Source organism: Carcharodon carcharias, chromosome 18 (genome assembly GCF_017639515.1).
Source record: "Carcharodon carcharias isolate sCarCar2 chromosome 18, sCarCar2.pri, whole genome shotgun sequence".
Classification (NCBI taxonomy): Eukaryota; Metazoa; Chordata; class Chondrichthyes; order Lamniformes; family Lamnidae; genus Carcharodon; species Carcharodon carcharias.
In genome coordinates this window covers 100,354,142-100,369,301 of record NC_054484.1, presented here as the reverse complement: position 1 = coordinate 100,369,301, position 15,160 = coordinate 100,354,142, and positions in this window count along the sequence as shown.

Below are 15,160 nucleotides of genomic sequence, written 5' to 3'. Positions count from 1 at the left end.
ACAGTAGGCCCTTTCCTGCTACCTCATCCCATCCACGCTTATCCAGTGACAATACCTAGTGAAGGCCCCAATTTAATACCGGCAATAGCCACCACTTCTGGTAGCATTCCCAGTACCGGAGAGCTACTGGCCCCTGACTGACAAGCAGTGCTCCGAGACAGGACTTCCTGTCCCTGAGTGGGGGAGATCATCCTCACCTCTCTTAATTGGCAACCAGCCATCAAATGACAGTGGGGCAACAATCGTTCCACTGGACAGGCTCTCCTTCGACTTTTTAGGCAGCTGGGGAGGCCGGGCTGGTGGGGGTGTGTGAGGTGTATGGACTATAGTGTTCATTAAATTCAGCCCAGTATATGGTGGGCAGTTTAAATAATACCAGTCAATGACCCTCTGTGATCTCACGACCTTCCCAGCATGTCTCAATCTTAGCTGTTCTCTTGAACAGGCAAACAGGGGACTTTCTGGAAGGAAACTCCCATTTAAGATGGAGAGGAGGAAGAATTTCTTTTTTCAGAGGGTCATGAATCTGTGGAACTCTCTTCCCCAGAGAGCATTGGAGGTTGGGCCATTGGATATATTCAAGGCTGAGTTAGACAGATTTTTGATCTACAAGGGAGTCAAGGATTATTGGTGGGGGTAGAGGGGGGGGGGGCGCAGACAAGAAAAGTGGAGTTAAAGCTACATTCAGTTCAGTCATGAATGAATTCAGTCATCATTGAATGGTGGAACTGCTCCGTGGGCTGAATGGCCTACTCCTCCTATTTCTTATGTTACGCTGTTGTGTGAAGCAGGGTTCGGCTTTAAATATGCAAATTGGGTGCCAGGATGTCATCAGGTCCCGATCTGTAATTTTTATTAAAGGCCTGATTGGGGGAGGGTCAGCTTCCTGTCAGAGACCAACTGGGATCTAGATCCTGGACCTTCAGATTGCGGGGTTGCCTGTGCTTTATTTACACTGGCTAACCACACCACTTTCATCAGATGGAATTTCAGGAATTTCACTAGTTTTGGAACTGGTGCCCTGAAAATTAATGAATGCTGCACAATTAGATCAGCATCAAGCAGGTACGGCAAGAGGTGCAAAAGTAACTTGGGACAGAGCTTACTTATGGAGCTGCTCTACTATGTCCCATGTGGTAGTTGGGACTGTAAGACCCCTAAAACAATATTTAACAAAGAGTACAATTAGGAACAGACAAAATAAAATGCCAGTTGTCTCCTCAGCTTTTGTGGCTCTGATAGGACTCACTTGTGGTGTTGTGTGGACATCTGTCTGCTTTCATTATTCTTTTGACATAGCCATTATGAATACATTATTACAAAGTGTCAAGGCAGTAAAAGGACATTCAGAGAGGAATTTAGAGCTCAAAGAGATAAAAATATTGAAATATTTTCTGGAAGGATTCAAGTCTTTAAACTTCCTTATTCTTGTCTTTTCAAATTCCATTTTTGTTTGTATAAATCTAGTCCTTGTGCCTGTTTTCAGTGATGAACCTCTCCAGTGCTTAGAAATTATTTTATGACAATATTCATTACCACACAGATTTTCTCCTCAATCTCTTTCAGTGTCTGAGGATCTATCCCATCATATATCAAGTTGCTCTTCCATTCAGCCTGCATCTAAGAATCTACAAAACCAGATTAGCAAGTTTTTCTGTTTAATTTTCTTCCTACTTCCAGATAAATGTGGGACATTTTCTGGAGTAAGAATTAGGCCTCATTGGGCCTGTTTTGTGGATGTTAAAAAGCCCAACGAGAGCTAATTTTGGGGACCAATATCCTGCATTAAAAGATACCTGAAAGCTGTTCAATGCAACCCAAAAGTGTTTTGGCAATTTTTTGAGGATCCCTGTGTAAAGCAGGTGTTAGTCCCCTTTTCAAATGCAAATGTGGGGCCTAATGCCTATTTTAGGACCCTTAGGTCAGGTGAAGCTTGGCCAAACAGGCCTAGCTCAGGTTACCAATGTGCCCTTGATACTGCAGTTTTACAAATTAAGCCTTGGTTAGACCCCATCTTGAGTTTTTATTTAATATTCGTTCATGGGATGTGGGCATCATTGGCTAAGCCACCATTTATTGCCCATCCCTAATTGTCCTTAAGAAGATGGTGATGAGCTGCCCTCTTAAACACTGCAGTTGATGTGGTGTAGGTACACCCATAGTGCTGTTAGGGAGGGAGTTCCAGGATTTTGACCCAGCGACAGTGAAAGGATGGTGAATGACTTGGAGGGGAGTTATGATCCAATATTGGACAGTGCACCTTAGGATGGATATATCCGCATTGGAAGCTATACAGTCAGATTAATCCATAGTCTAATTTGAGGTCGTGTTGCATAAACCTGGCTTGGATTCCCTTGAACTAAGAATGTTAATGGGGATCTGATCAAAGTGTTTAAGATGATATGGTCATTCAGTAAGATAAATACAGAGAAATGATTTCTTCTGGTGGAGAATCCAGAACAAGGGGCATAATTTAAAATAAAAGACAGACCGTTAAGGGGTGAAATCAGGAAGCACTTGTTCACCCAAAGGGTAGTGAAAACCTGGGACGCTTTTCCCCCAAAAGGCTGTGGATGCTGGGGATCAACGGACATTTTCAAGACTGAGATTGTTAGTGTTTTGATGGGTAAGTGTATCAAGGGACATAGAGCAAAAATGGATAAATGAAGTTGAGGTACAGATTAATCATGATTTAAGTGAATGGTAGAACATACTCTGGGGCCCCTATGTTCCATCCACCAGGGTTCACAGGAAATAGCCTTACTGCAAAATGAGACAAAGGAAGTATGGATATTTTTGGGAGAGTGAAGCGAGAGTACGCTTTCCACTATTAAAGGACAGCGCCTCTGTTATGAAGGTTCAATTTCTGAGCAGTGTTCTTAGCACTATTTAAAAGGAACCTATTTCACTTTCATTATAAAACATTGTTAATTCTTGTTAGGGGCCTAACCTTGAGACTTGAGCACAAAATCTAGGCTGGCACTCTAGTGCAGTACTGAGGGGGTGCTGCACAGTTGGAGGTGCTGTCATTAAGATGACTGTTAATCCACCCTCTTGAGTAGATGTAAAAGATCCCCATGGCACTGTTTGTAGAAGAACAGGGAAGTTCTCAAAGTCTCCTGACTAATATTTATTTTTCAAACAACATGTCTGCCTTTGGAAAGTGACAGTCAAGGTAATCTTACTCCATGTGATTAGAACTATAAAGGACAGAATTTGTCATCAGGTCTGTTTTAATAAATTACTTAAAATGATCACTATTTTAACAAGGTTATTAACACCTCTTCATATACCCCTCCAACCACCAATCCCATTCACAATCAAATACTAATCCTTTTAGTTATTGGAGCAGTCAATCAACTGCATTTGCCAAGAATAACATTTTCTAAACGACATTCCTATGCTCCATCATTCTACGCTTTCATCCTTTAATGTTTAGTCTGTCATCATGCATTGATCTCTTTTGCAACACGGATCATATAACAATACACCACTAATTTTCTAAACCTACTTGTTATTCCTGATCTTCTAGACATGGAGTTGGAGGACTGATCCTTCCATTATGATTTGATGTAAACACGAATATGAAGTTGGCCATCCTGACATTCCATTTGCAAAATTACTTTCAAATTTGTGGTATCTCAAGCTATGGATGGCATTTTCTGTCCTTGTTGGCGTCGGGCGCCATGACGGGTGTGAGCGGACAATATGGCGGAAAGGCCAAAAATCAGTTTCACAATGTCGTGAAACCAATTTGCAACCATCCACTCCGTCCATCAAAGGCAGGTCTCCTATCCCACTGCCAGGTGTCAAAAACTTCATTTTAATACATCTGCATATCATTATAAACCCTGCTCGCCGGAACCATTCCCCCGCGTCAAAATTTGCCACCCACATCAGCGGGAAAACACACTGGTTCAGAACATGCCTTGACAAGTGTGATGTGTGGAAGTCAGGGTTTACTGTCGAGGGCCTTGCACTCATCGCGGACATCCGAGGAACAGGGAACGCTGGAGCCCGACAGTAACCGGACCCTGGAGGAACACCTGCATCACCTGCCGGGTGGATTTATATGGACCTGGCTCCACCATGAAGCAGCTCACAGAAAATGGAAGCTCACTTTGAGGGCCTGCTTCAGGGCATCAGTGTTTTGGCCATGGTCTGGTACAGATGATCTTCCAGGGGGTGGAGAGGAGGGTGTATTGGGGAGGTGGGAGAAGAAGGTCTGGGTTTGTTTGGGAGAGGAAGGTGTGGTGGGAGGGGTGAAGTTGAGGGGAGTCGAAGGTGTCGGGGGGTGAGGTTGGAAGTGGGGGAACAAAGGTGTCAGGGGGAGGAGGGTGTAACGGGGAGAATACAGCAACTGGGGACATAGATGTAAAGGAGGAGTAAGGTGTAAAGGAAGGAGTTCAGAGGGGGGAAGGAATTCAGAGGGGTGAAGTACATCTGGTGGAGGAAGGAGTTCGGAGGGGTCAGAACTTCAGGGGGATGAAGGGGCGTGGGGGAGCAAGGAATTCGCAGGGGGGAAGGATTTGCAGGGGGAAGGGGTCCAGGGGGAGGAAGGAGTGCAGAGGAAGGAAAGAGTTAGGGTGCAGGAAGGAATAAGGGGGGAATGTCCAGATGAATGTGCAAGGGAGGGGTCTGTGGAGCCAATGACTGCCTCCTGGGGAGCGAAATGAGGGTGAGCATGGTCGGAAGTAATGGTACGTAGGAGAGAGGGCAGAGTGAACAGGCAGGGTGGGAGGGTAAGGGTGCGATGATAGCTGTAGAAGGGACAGTGAGGTTGGTTGATTGGGACTCAGAGGCAGACATGGACACTGGAGGTGGGAAAGAGGAGGTTGGGGAGGTCAATGTGGATGGGGATGGGATTCTCAGGAAGGTAGGGAACATGCATGTTCACCTGGACATCCCAGAAAGTAAAGGGTTGTGGCTGGTTGGTGACAGTGGGGAGGTGGAAGGTGATGCCAGGGGTGTCAACAGTGATGGGGGAAAGGACATGGGTGACTGGGGAAGGGGTGAGGATGGGGAGCTAAAGACATATTTCAACAGTACCATCTTGTAAAATCAAAAGTGAAAGGAGCCTCGTGGTCAGTGGGAACAGGTGCTGCATGGGAGTGCGAGCAGTGGGAGGGTGGAGATGTAGGTCAGCTCAGATGGACAACTGAGAGAGAACCCCAGCAGACAGCATTGAAAATGCTCGAGATGAGGGTGATGGTGGAAGGATGTACGTGTGTGGGACAGCGCCTGCACAAGACACTGAAAAACACTGCCTCACACACACTCCCCCCTCCAGGATCACTTGTGGGCCGGATAAATGCAGGTGGAAGATTCACGAAGCCTGTAAATGAATCTGAAAGACACCACTACACACTATTTGTTGAAAGTGAATATATTTTCAGATTATAAAGTGACAAAATCTGTTCACCTGTGCAAGCATGTAATCAGAATTTCTTAATTTTTCTCGGCCTAACACTTCATCTAGGTGCTGCCCTGACATCCACAGCAGGGGTGGAGACAGCCTATGCAATGGTTGGCCTTGTTACCTCTGATGACTTCAGCGTGGGTCCTCTAGAGAGCTGAGGCCTTGAGGGCCCTGGCTTGCTTTAGCTGTCCTCCTGCGGACCAGCTGCTCCCTCTGCAGTGACAGAGGATGAGGTTGAGAGTGTCACAGGCAAAGGGGATTCAGAGGGAGCAGGTAGCCTCTGAGGCTCCTGAGTGGATAACCCGGGGGTGTCTAGCAGCCACTCCTCCTCCCTTCAGGTGCCAGAGGAACCTGGCCTGACTCCTTGAGGGGAAGAGCAGCAGGAGGGATGTCGAGGTGCCCCAATACCCACTCGTGTTGCCACTGCAGGAACTCACCCATAGCTACCATGATGGAGTGCAGGTCTGTGCGCGTCTCTGCTTTCTGCTAGATTACAGTCTTCATAACCATCCTTCCCATGGAGACCTCCATACGTGCACATGTCGACACTACTTCATCAGAGAGCAGGCAGACACACTCCTCTGACTCATGTGCCGCTCTGTTGAGAGCTTCCAACAGCTCTGCGTGATGATCCCCTGCTTTCTGCTGTCTCTCCAGGATGAGTTGGAAGGCTGAATGCAGAGGCTCCTTATCTGACTTGGACCTCACAGATACCTCTTCCCCAGCAGTCCTCCGAATGCCGGGGAGCTCGGCTGAACCTGCCTCCTTCTGCTGCATGTGGTGATTGCCAGATTGTTAACCCGAGCCTGCTCTAGATATTGGTCCCACCGAGGTGTGTGTCTCTGCGCTGGTGGAGGGTGTGGGTAAGCGCTGTGATGGGTCTTCCAGGCTGCTTATTTCCAGCTCTTCAATGGAGGAGGTGTCCTCTTGGCTGGAGGGGAGGACGTAGATGGATCTGAGGGACTGTCTGGCTGAGGGTGCCGGTCACTTGGCAGAGCTCCCTGTGAACCAAAGTAGAGATAATTACTGCATGACAGCAGAGTCAAAAGCAGGAGAGAGAGAGCACACAGTTACATTGAGAGAGGGATGATGTGGTGCAGGACCCTCATGAGGATCTTCGCTACCGATCTCATTGTTGCCATATACACGGTCCACGTTCTCACCAGTCAGCGTGATGGCACACTCCTCAAAGTAAGTGACGGGCCTATTGTGGGCCACTCCACCCTCAGTCTGGGACCTCTCCCTGCTGCTTTGAGCCAGCTTCTCCTGCAGGAAAGCAGATGGAGAGAGTGTGAGCAGGATACGTGGCACAGTGTGAAATGTTTGTGTGTGAATGGAGCCATGGGCAGGATGAGGACATGAGCTCCAGAGGATATGAGCCTGATGGAGATGTGGGGGTGTGTGAGAGAGTTAGTGATGTTGTCCCTCAAGGTGTGAGATCCCTGTGGGTGTGTGACAGGTTTGTGAGTGTGTGAGTTGAGAGTGATGAGAAGAGTGATTTACCCTGGCGAATGGTTGAGATCATTCACCCTCTTTTGGCACTGGGTGGCTGTCCTCTTTTGCAGGGCATTGGCACTGACCACCACTGCCACCACTTCCCATGCTGGATTGGTGATGTTGCTTGCTGGCCTTCGTCCAGAGTGAGGGTAGAGGACATCATGGCAGACCTCCACGGCATTGAAAAGATATCCCAGGGATGAATCAGGAGGCTGCCGTCTTCTTGTCTTTCGGGGCCATGTCTTCTATGACGTAGTCCTGAGTTAGAAGTACTGAGAGGTGTACACTCAGCTGCACTTTACATGTGGCACCCAGCATGAGGAAGCAGTGAGGTGATGGTGTGGCTGGCAAATCGGAGGCCACCCAACAGCAAAACGTGTTTCTCGGGAACACATGATTAATGCGGTGGGATTAGAACGATACAGCGTGAAAAGCCACCATTGCGGCCGGCAGGTAAAACACCCTTTTTCCCACCAGCTACCACACTTAGTGCAAATCTAGGATGATTCGCCCTATGGGTCTGGCAAAAGAAGGTACTGAGAGGGGGAGAGAGTGTGAAAGAGAGAGAGAGACAGACAGAGAGAGTGAAACAGCAGAGGGGAAGAGACAAAGAAAAACATTGAAACAGAGTGAGTGAGAGAGACAGAGAGAAAGAGAGAGAGAGAGTGTGTGTGTATGAGGGAAAGACATGTATTGAGAAACACTGAAAGAGCGAGAACCAGAGAAGGAGACAGATAGAGATGGACTGGAACTCAGAGAGGTAGAAACAGATAGAGAAAAAGGGAGAGGGATGGACAGGGAAACAGAGGGAGACATGGACAGGGAAACATAGAGAGAGATGGACAGGGAAACAGAGAGAGAGAATGTGATGACTTGACAGAGCAGCCAAATTTCATCAAGAAACAGTTAAACTTTATTCCAGAGAGATTTACAGTTGCTTCCATGCTCGACCAGGATTCTCGTCAAGAAACTCCACTCCCTGGATTCCCTGCACTGGTTGGAGCCTCCGCAGTGTGTCATGTGACCCACCCGATTGATAGGAGAGAGGGTCTCAACCCCCAGTTAACACTTCCCTCCCCCTTTAGTTTTTTTTTACAATATCTATTTACAGGAAAGCATTTGAACAATCCAACAAACATTTATACAATTTCAGGTGTTTATAAATCAAGTCTCTGAGGTGCTCTTTATATACGGCTAGAGTGGCATAATTCCATCACTGGAGGTTCCTGAATAGGGTCAACAGGGTCTGGAACTGCAATGTGAGACACATAATTGAAATGTGGCAGTTCAGGATTTGGCAGCTCTTCAAAGACATTTGGCATGCCTATTTATGTCGATCAGACACCTCAGGAATTGACGGCTTAACATTAATTACAGGTGGATTAGTTGATTGTTAGAATGTCTCTCTGGCACGAATATGATCTACATGCTTTTGGAGCATTCTATCTCCCACTTGCACATGGTAAGATAGCAGACCTAGCAGTCCCTGAGACAATGGGTGCCGGAGCCCAACAGGGTCCAGTGCCGAAATTCCATATGTACACCGTGTCACCTACACTGAAAGTACGAGCTATACAGTGTCTGTCATGGTTAAACTTCTGATTACTCTGGTCTGCGCCACCTTCCCCTCTAAGTTTGGAAAAACGAGATGTAGACAGGTACGCAGCTAGCATTTCATTAATAACTCTGACAGCGTTAAACCCGTAGTCGAATGTGGCGTTGTACAATAACTGAAATGAAACCGGGAAAGTCGAGATTCCAGGGTACCTTCTGATAGCTTTTGCATGCCAGACTTAAAAGTTTGTACTGCCCTCTCAGCTGGACCATTCAATGAGGGATACCAAGGGGCTGTTTTAATATGTTGGATTCCATTCAGATCCATAAATTTCTGAAACTCTGTGCTGCTAAAAGCAGTGCCATTATCTGAAATGACAATTTCAGGTAGGCCACATATACTGAAACTGTGATGTAGCTTATTGAGAGTTGTGTTTGACATTGGTGACTTGGCGTCATATACATCCTTCCATTTGGAATGTACATCTACAATTAACAAGGACATGGTACCTAAGAATGGCCCAATATAATCGATATGTAATCAAACTCAGGGTCAACCAGGCCACTCCCATGGATGAAGGGGAGCTGAAACAGGGAATTTCTGTTGTTACTGACAGTGGAGACAGTGTTTGTCCAATTTCTAATTTGTTTCTCACACACTGGTGAGGAATCTAAGAAATTCAATAATAGCGCTAATTCCTGCGGAACAGGGGTATACACAATACTGTCTGGCAACAGGAGACAGCTGAGCGCATCTGCATTTGCAAGGACGGTACATAAAAGTATACTTGTTCGCAGATACTGTCAGCGTCCATCATTGTATCCTTGCTAATGCTATTGGCGGGAAGGCCTTGTCCTCACTGAATAATCCCATTAATGGTTTATGGTCCGGCACAATGGCAAAGTGGCAACCATGCAGGTACTGGTGGAATCCTTTCACCCCAAATGCCACCGACAAACCTTCCTTTTCTAGCTGGGAATAGCCCTTCATGGCTTTGGAGGGGGTCGTTCAGACCGATTTTCCATTTTATGGGATAACACAGCTCCCACCCCATAGGGAGAGGCATCACATGTTAATACCAGCTCTTCCGATGGATCGTAGATACGACAAATGCAACAATTCCTTTGTTTTCACAAAGGCTTCTTTCTGCTGTGACCCCCTAAGAATAATGGTGGTTCTTTTTTAGTAATGAGTGTGATGGTGCCAATACAGTTGATAGGTTTGGTAAGAAGTGGCTATAGTGGTTGATCTTGCCCGGGAAGGACTTGAGTTCTGTTACATCGGATGGTGATGATGCATCTTATATTGCCTGAATTTTATCTTCGATCAGGTGCAGTCCCATGGCACCCACCCTGTGGCCTAGATAAGTCACTTCTGGTGCCTGAAATGTGAACATAAGAACATAAGAAATAGGAACATAAGTAGACCATTCGGCCCCTCAAGCCTGCTCCGCCATTCAATAAGATCATGGCTGATCTTCTGTGTCGATTTCCACATTCCCAACTAACCCCGATAACCTTTGATTCCCTTGCCTAACAAGAATCTATCTATCTTAAAATATTCAATATTCAATATTCACCACCTTCTGAGGCAGAGAATTCCAAAGTCACACAACCCTCTGAGAGAAAAAAATTTCTCCGCATGTGCACTTTCCCTCCTTTAACCACATGCCGGCTTCCATGAATATCCTTAGCACCTCCACCAGATTGGTCAAGTGTTCAGTCGTGGTTGACCCAGTGATGACAACGTCATCCAAATATACAATCACTCATGGAAGTCCTTGCAAAAGACTCTCCATTGCTCTCTGGAAAATAGTGTATGCAAGTGATACTCTGAAGGATAGACAAGTGTACTAATAGACACTCTTGTGTGTGTTAATAGTCATGTATTCTCACAACGTGCTATCCAGTTCTAATTGTTGGTGGGCGTGACTCATACGCAGTTTTGTATAGGACTTGCCTCCAGCCAGTTTAACATATAAGTCATCTATCCTTGGGATATGGTACTTGTCTAGTTTGACCACCTTATTTACACCAATTTATAGGGTAGAATTTCCCGCTCAGCGTGCAGATGCACCCCTGACACACTCCAGTGTGAAATAGCAAGCAATGACTCAGGCGAGGGTCCCGAGGTCATCGCACACTCGCGTGATATTTCGGTCATCGGGCGCATGCAAGAGTCAGCAGCAGGCCCGCCAACAACTAAGAGGCCTATTAAGACCATTAAAGTATCAATTAACGGGGATTTTTCTTTGCCCGTCCGATGTTATGGTTGACGGGCAGGCAAGTTGGCTGGGCGACCTTTGCATGTTTACAGGAAACTTCATCCAAGGGCAGGATGAGATTTCTGTAACTAAATTTTTTAAAAATCTATGCACGGAATTTTTATAACCTCCACGCGCAGGTGACTCATTCTGATGCTTGGACGTTTTTTCCATAATTTAACTTCTGTCTTTATTGATTTTAAATTTGTCAGCTCTCTGCCTTCAGGGAGCTTTCCTTCCTTGCTCCCCCACTCTGACTTCAACTTACCCTCCTCCCGTCCCCACCCCGGCAGTGCTGAGCCTTTCAGCGCACCTTTTGCACTGGCTGCCCATTATTTGGCCAGTCAGCGTGAAATCGCTGTTGGGGGCCGATCGCGGGTGCCAGCGCTTTCCACGGCGAGGGAGATTTCTAGGCGTGCTTAAAGTCGATGTCGACCTCAGCGAGTAAAAAGTGCTGTATGGTATCATCCTCAACTCCACAGACCAAACAGTCTCACATCATATCACTTAATGGGCCTCCGAAGTCGCAGTGTTCTGTTAACTGCTTGGTGTTCACAGAGTCCTAACTCTGGAATTAAATCTAAAATGCTGCATTATTGCGGATGGCTTCAGCTGGAATTGTGTTCTCATCAGATCCACTGGTTCATGATAGGATTTGGAATTGGGTGCGCTCAGGGTCGTATGAGGTTGTATGTTTTACTGCCACTTACACCTAAGAGGATGGCTTTCTGCTTTTCTTTCACGGTAATCTCATTTGAAATGAAATAAAATCCGAGGTGCTCTACGTAGCGGCTCCAGTCTTCCACAGTCACATCATATGGATCAATTCTGCCAAAGAGTGGCATGACTGACGAGTAGTTTTAAAAAATGTACAAAGTACTCACAGTAACAGGGCGAGATGCAGAGTTGGAGCTGATTTTACCCTCGTTGTCAATTGTGATGACTTGACAGAGCAGACAGTTTACACGCTTAATCAGAACTCGCACCAGGAAGCTCTGGCCCCCAGATTGCCCACACTAAAATCTCATGGTCAGAGCTCCCGCAGTATATCACGTGACCCCCTGATTGATAGAAGGGAGGGTCTAAACCCCCAGGAAAAGAGTGACAGATGGAGAGAGGGAATAATTTTAATGTAGACTTCGCGATTTATTTGCAATTTTTTCTGCTGGCAAAACGGACTGGAACCATGCCGATCACTCCACTAACCTCACTATTGTTGTATTTTCTTATGTAATCTGAAACATTATTAAATCTAAGCTTATTGATAATGGCAAACAGAGTTCAGCCAACTAGCTGGTGAAGTCTTGGAGTTTGGTGGGATGGGAGTTTTAAGTGTTAATTTTGTTCTTAAATTTTCCTCTTAAAATCTAATCTAGTTTTCAATTAGCAGTAACTGGAAAATACTGTGTAAGCAGGCTAAGTTCTTTCTTGCAGTTTAGACAGGGTAAACTCACTTTCAGCTGTAGGAGCTGAGTAGTTAATAAGCTAACTAGTTGAATCTGGTTATTGTAGCGCCAGTTCAATTTACTATAAATTCAGGGCTCTTTAGTGCTGTCTTGACTAACTGAGTGAAGACTTGGAGTTTGGTGAGCGGGAGAAGGAGTTGTTCATTTTTTCTTTCTATCTTTCTCACCCCATAGAAATTGGTTCTTGCTCCACTACAGTGAAAGGATCTAGCTGTTTGGTGAGTATCTGGTAAGTGGGTAAGTTCTATTCTATCCCTAAGGTTTAAAGTAGTACACAATTTGGTGGTAAATTTAATAAAATGTATAATAAAGGAACATAATTAAGTGATTAACATAATTAAATAATGACTTAAAACACATTAAGGATGGCAGGACATGTGATGTGTTAAGGCTGCAGCATGTGAGAACTCCTGGATAACATTGTGACCCAGGGCAAACACGCTTGCAGTAAGTGTTTGCGGCTTGAGGAACTTTGGCTCAGAGTCATTGAGCTGGAGGCTGAGCTGTAGACTCTGTGACACATCAGGGAGGGGGAAAGTTACCTGGATGCTTTATACCAGGAGGCAGTCAACCACTTAGGATAGGGCCAGGAGGGTGTGACTGCAAGTGAGGCAGGTAAGGGGAGCCAGAGGCAAGAGTGTGAGCCTCTGCAATTGTCTAATAGGTTTGAGGTTCTTTGAGCTTGATTGGATGAGAGTGGGAGCTGCAGGGTGGATGAGCAAACTGACCATGGCACCATGGTACTGGAAACCATCCAAGTGGGGAGAGCAAAAAGGAATATAGTGGTTGTAGGGGATAATATAGTGAGGGGGATTGACCCTGTTCTCTACAGCAAAGAGCAAGAGTCCAGACGGCTGTGTTGGCTGCCTGGTGCCAGGGTTCAGGACATCTGCTCAGGGTTGGAGAGGAACTTGCAGGAGGAGGGAGAGGATCCAGTGTTCGTGGTCCATGTAGGTACCAATGACATAGGCAGGATGAGGAAGGAAGCTCTGTATAGTCAGTATGATGAGCTAGGCACCAAATTAAGAAGCAGAACCTCAAAGGTAATAATTTCTGGATTATTATCTGAACTACGTGCAAATTGGCATAGGATAAATAAGATTAAATAAATGAATGCGTGGCTGAAAGACTGGTGTGGGAGAGGTGAGTTCCGGTTTGTGGGGCATTGGCACCAGTATTGGGGAAAGTGGGATCTGTAAGGTTGGGACGGTCTACACCTGAACCATGCTGGGGCTGGTGTTCTTGAGCTGCCGAACTAGGGAAGTAGAGAGGGTTTTAAACTGAATAGTGGGGCAAGGGATCAAATTTGGGACAATATGTAAACGAAAGAGTAGAGACAAGGCAAGAGAGACAGGTATTAATATGGGAAATGCGAAACAGACTGTGACAGGAAGGGACAGAAGGGACAAACATAAGAGTAAATCAGCAGATAAGGCTAGACGCTACAAAAGTAATAAAAGGAAAAAAACTAAAGGCTGTATCTAAACACACGTAGCATTTGAAACAAAACAGATGAACTGATAGTGCAAATAGAAATAAATAAGTATGACCTGATAGCCATGACAGATAACCATGGCTACAGGATAAGAGATTGGTACCTGAATATTGAAGGGTACATGCCATTTAGGAAGGACAGGGAGTTAGGAAGAGGTGGAGGGGTGGCTCTGTTAATTAATGATGGGATTAGCACATTAGAGAGGGATTATCTAAGTTCACGAAGCCAGGATGTAGAAGTGGTTTGGGTTGAGATGAGGAATGATAAAGGTAAGAGGTCACTTGTGGGATTGGTGTACAAGCCACCTAATTGTAACTACACAGTAGGACAGAGTGTAAAAGAAGAGATAAAAACAAAAAACTGCAGATGCAGGAAATCCAAATCAAAAACAGAATTACCTGGAAAAACTCAGCAGGTCTGGCAGCATCAGCGGAGAAGAAAAGAGTTGACGTTTCGAGTCCTCATGACCCTTCAACAGAACTGATTTTTCTTTACAAGGAGAGGGGTGAAATATAAGCTGGTTTAAGGTGGGGGAAAGGGCGAGAGAGAAGTGGAGGGAGGTGGTGTTGTTGAGGGACAAGCAAGCAGTGATAGGAGCAGATCATCAAAAGATGTCACAGATAAAAGAACAAAAGAACACAGAGGTGTTGAAGTTGGTGATATTATCTAAACGAATGTGCTAAATAAGAATGGATGGTAGGGCACTCAAGGTGTAGCTCTAGTGGGGGTTGGGGGGGGGGTGCATAAAAGATTTAAAAATAATGGAAATAGGTGGGAAAAGAAAAATCTATATAAATTATTGGGAAAAAAAAACAAAAGAAAGGGGGAAGAAACAGAAATGGGGTGGGGATGGAGGAGGGATCTCAAGACCTAAAGTTGTTGGATTCAATATTCAGTCCGGAAGGCTGTAAAGTGCCTAGTTGGAAGATGAGGTGCTGTTCCTCCAGTTTGCGTTGAGCTTCACTGGAACAATGCAGCAGGCCAAGGACAGACATGTGGGCAAGAGAGCAGAGTGGAGTGTTAAAATGGCAAGCGACAGGGAGGTTTGGGTCATTCTTGCGGACAGACAGCAGGTGTTCTGCAAAGCGGTCACCCAGTTTACATTTGGTCTCTCCAATGTAGAGGAGACCGCATTGGGAGCAACGAATGCAGTAGACTAAGTTGGGGGAAATGCAAGTGAAATGCTGTTTCACTTGAAAGGAGTGTTTGGGCCCTTGGACGGTGAGGAGAGAGGAAGTGAAGGGGCAGGTGTTACATCTTTTGCGTGGGCATGGGGAAGTGCCATAGGTGGGGGTTGAGGAGTAGGGGGTGATGGAGGAGTGGACCAGGGTGACCCGGAGGGAATGATCCCTATGGAATGCCAACAGGGGGGGTGAAAGGAAGATTTGTTTGTTGGTGGCATCATGCTGGAGTTGGCGGAAATGGCGGAGAATGATCCTTTGAATGTGGAGGCTGGTGGGGTGAT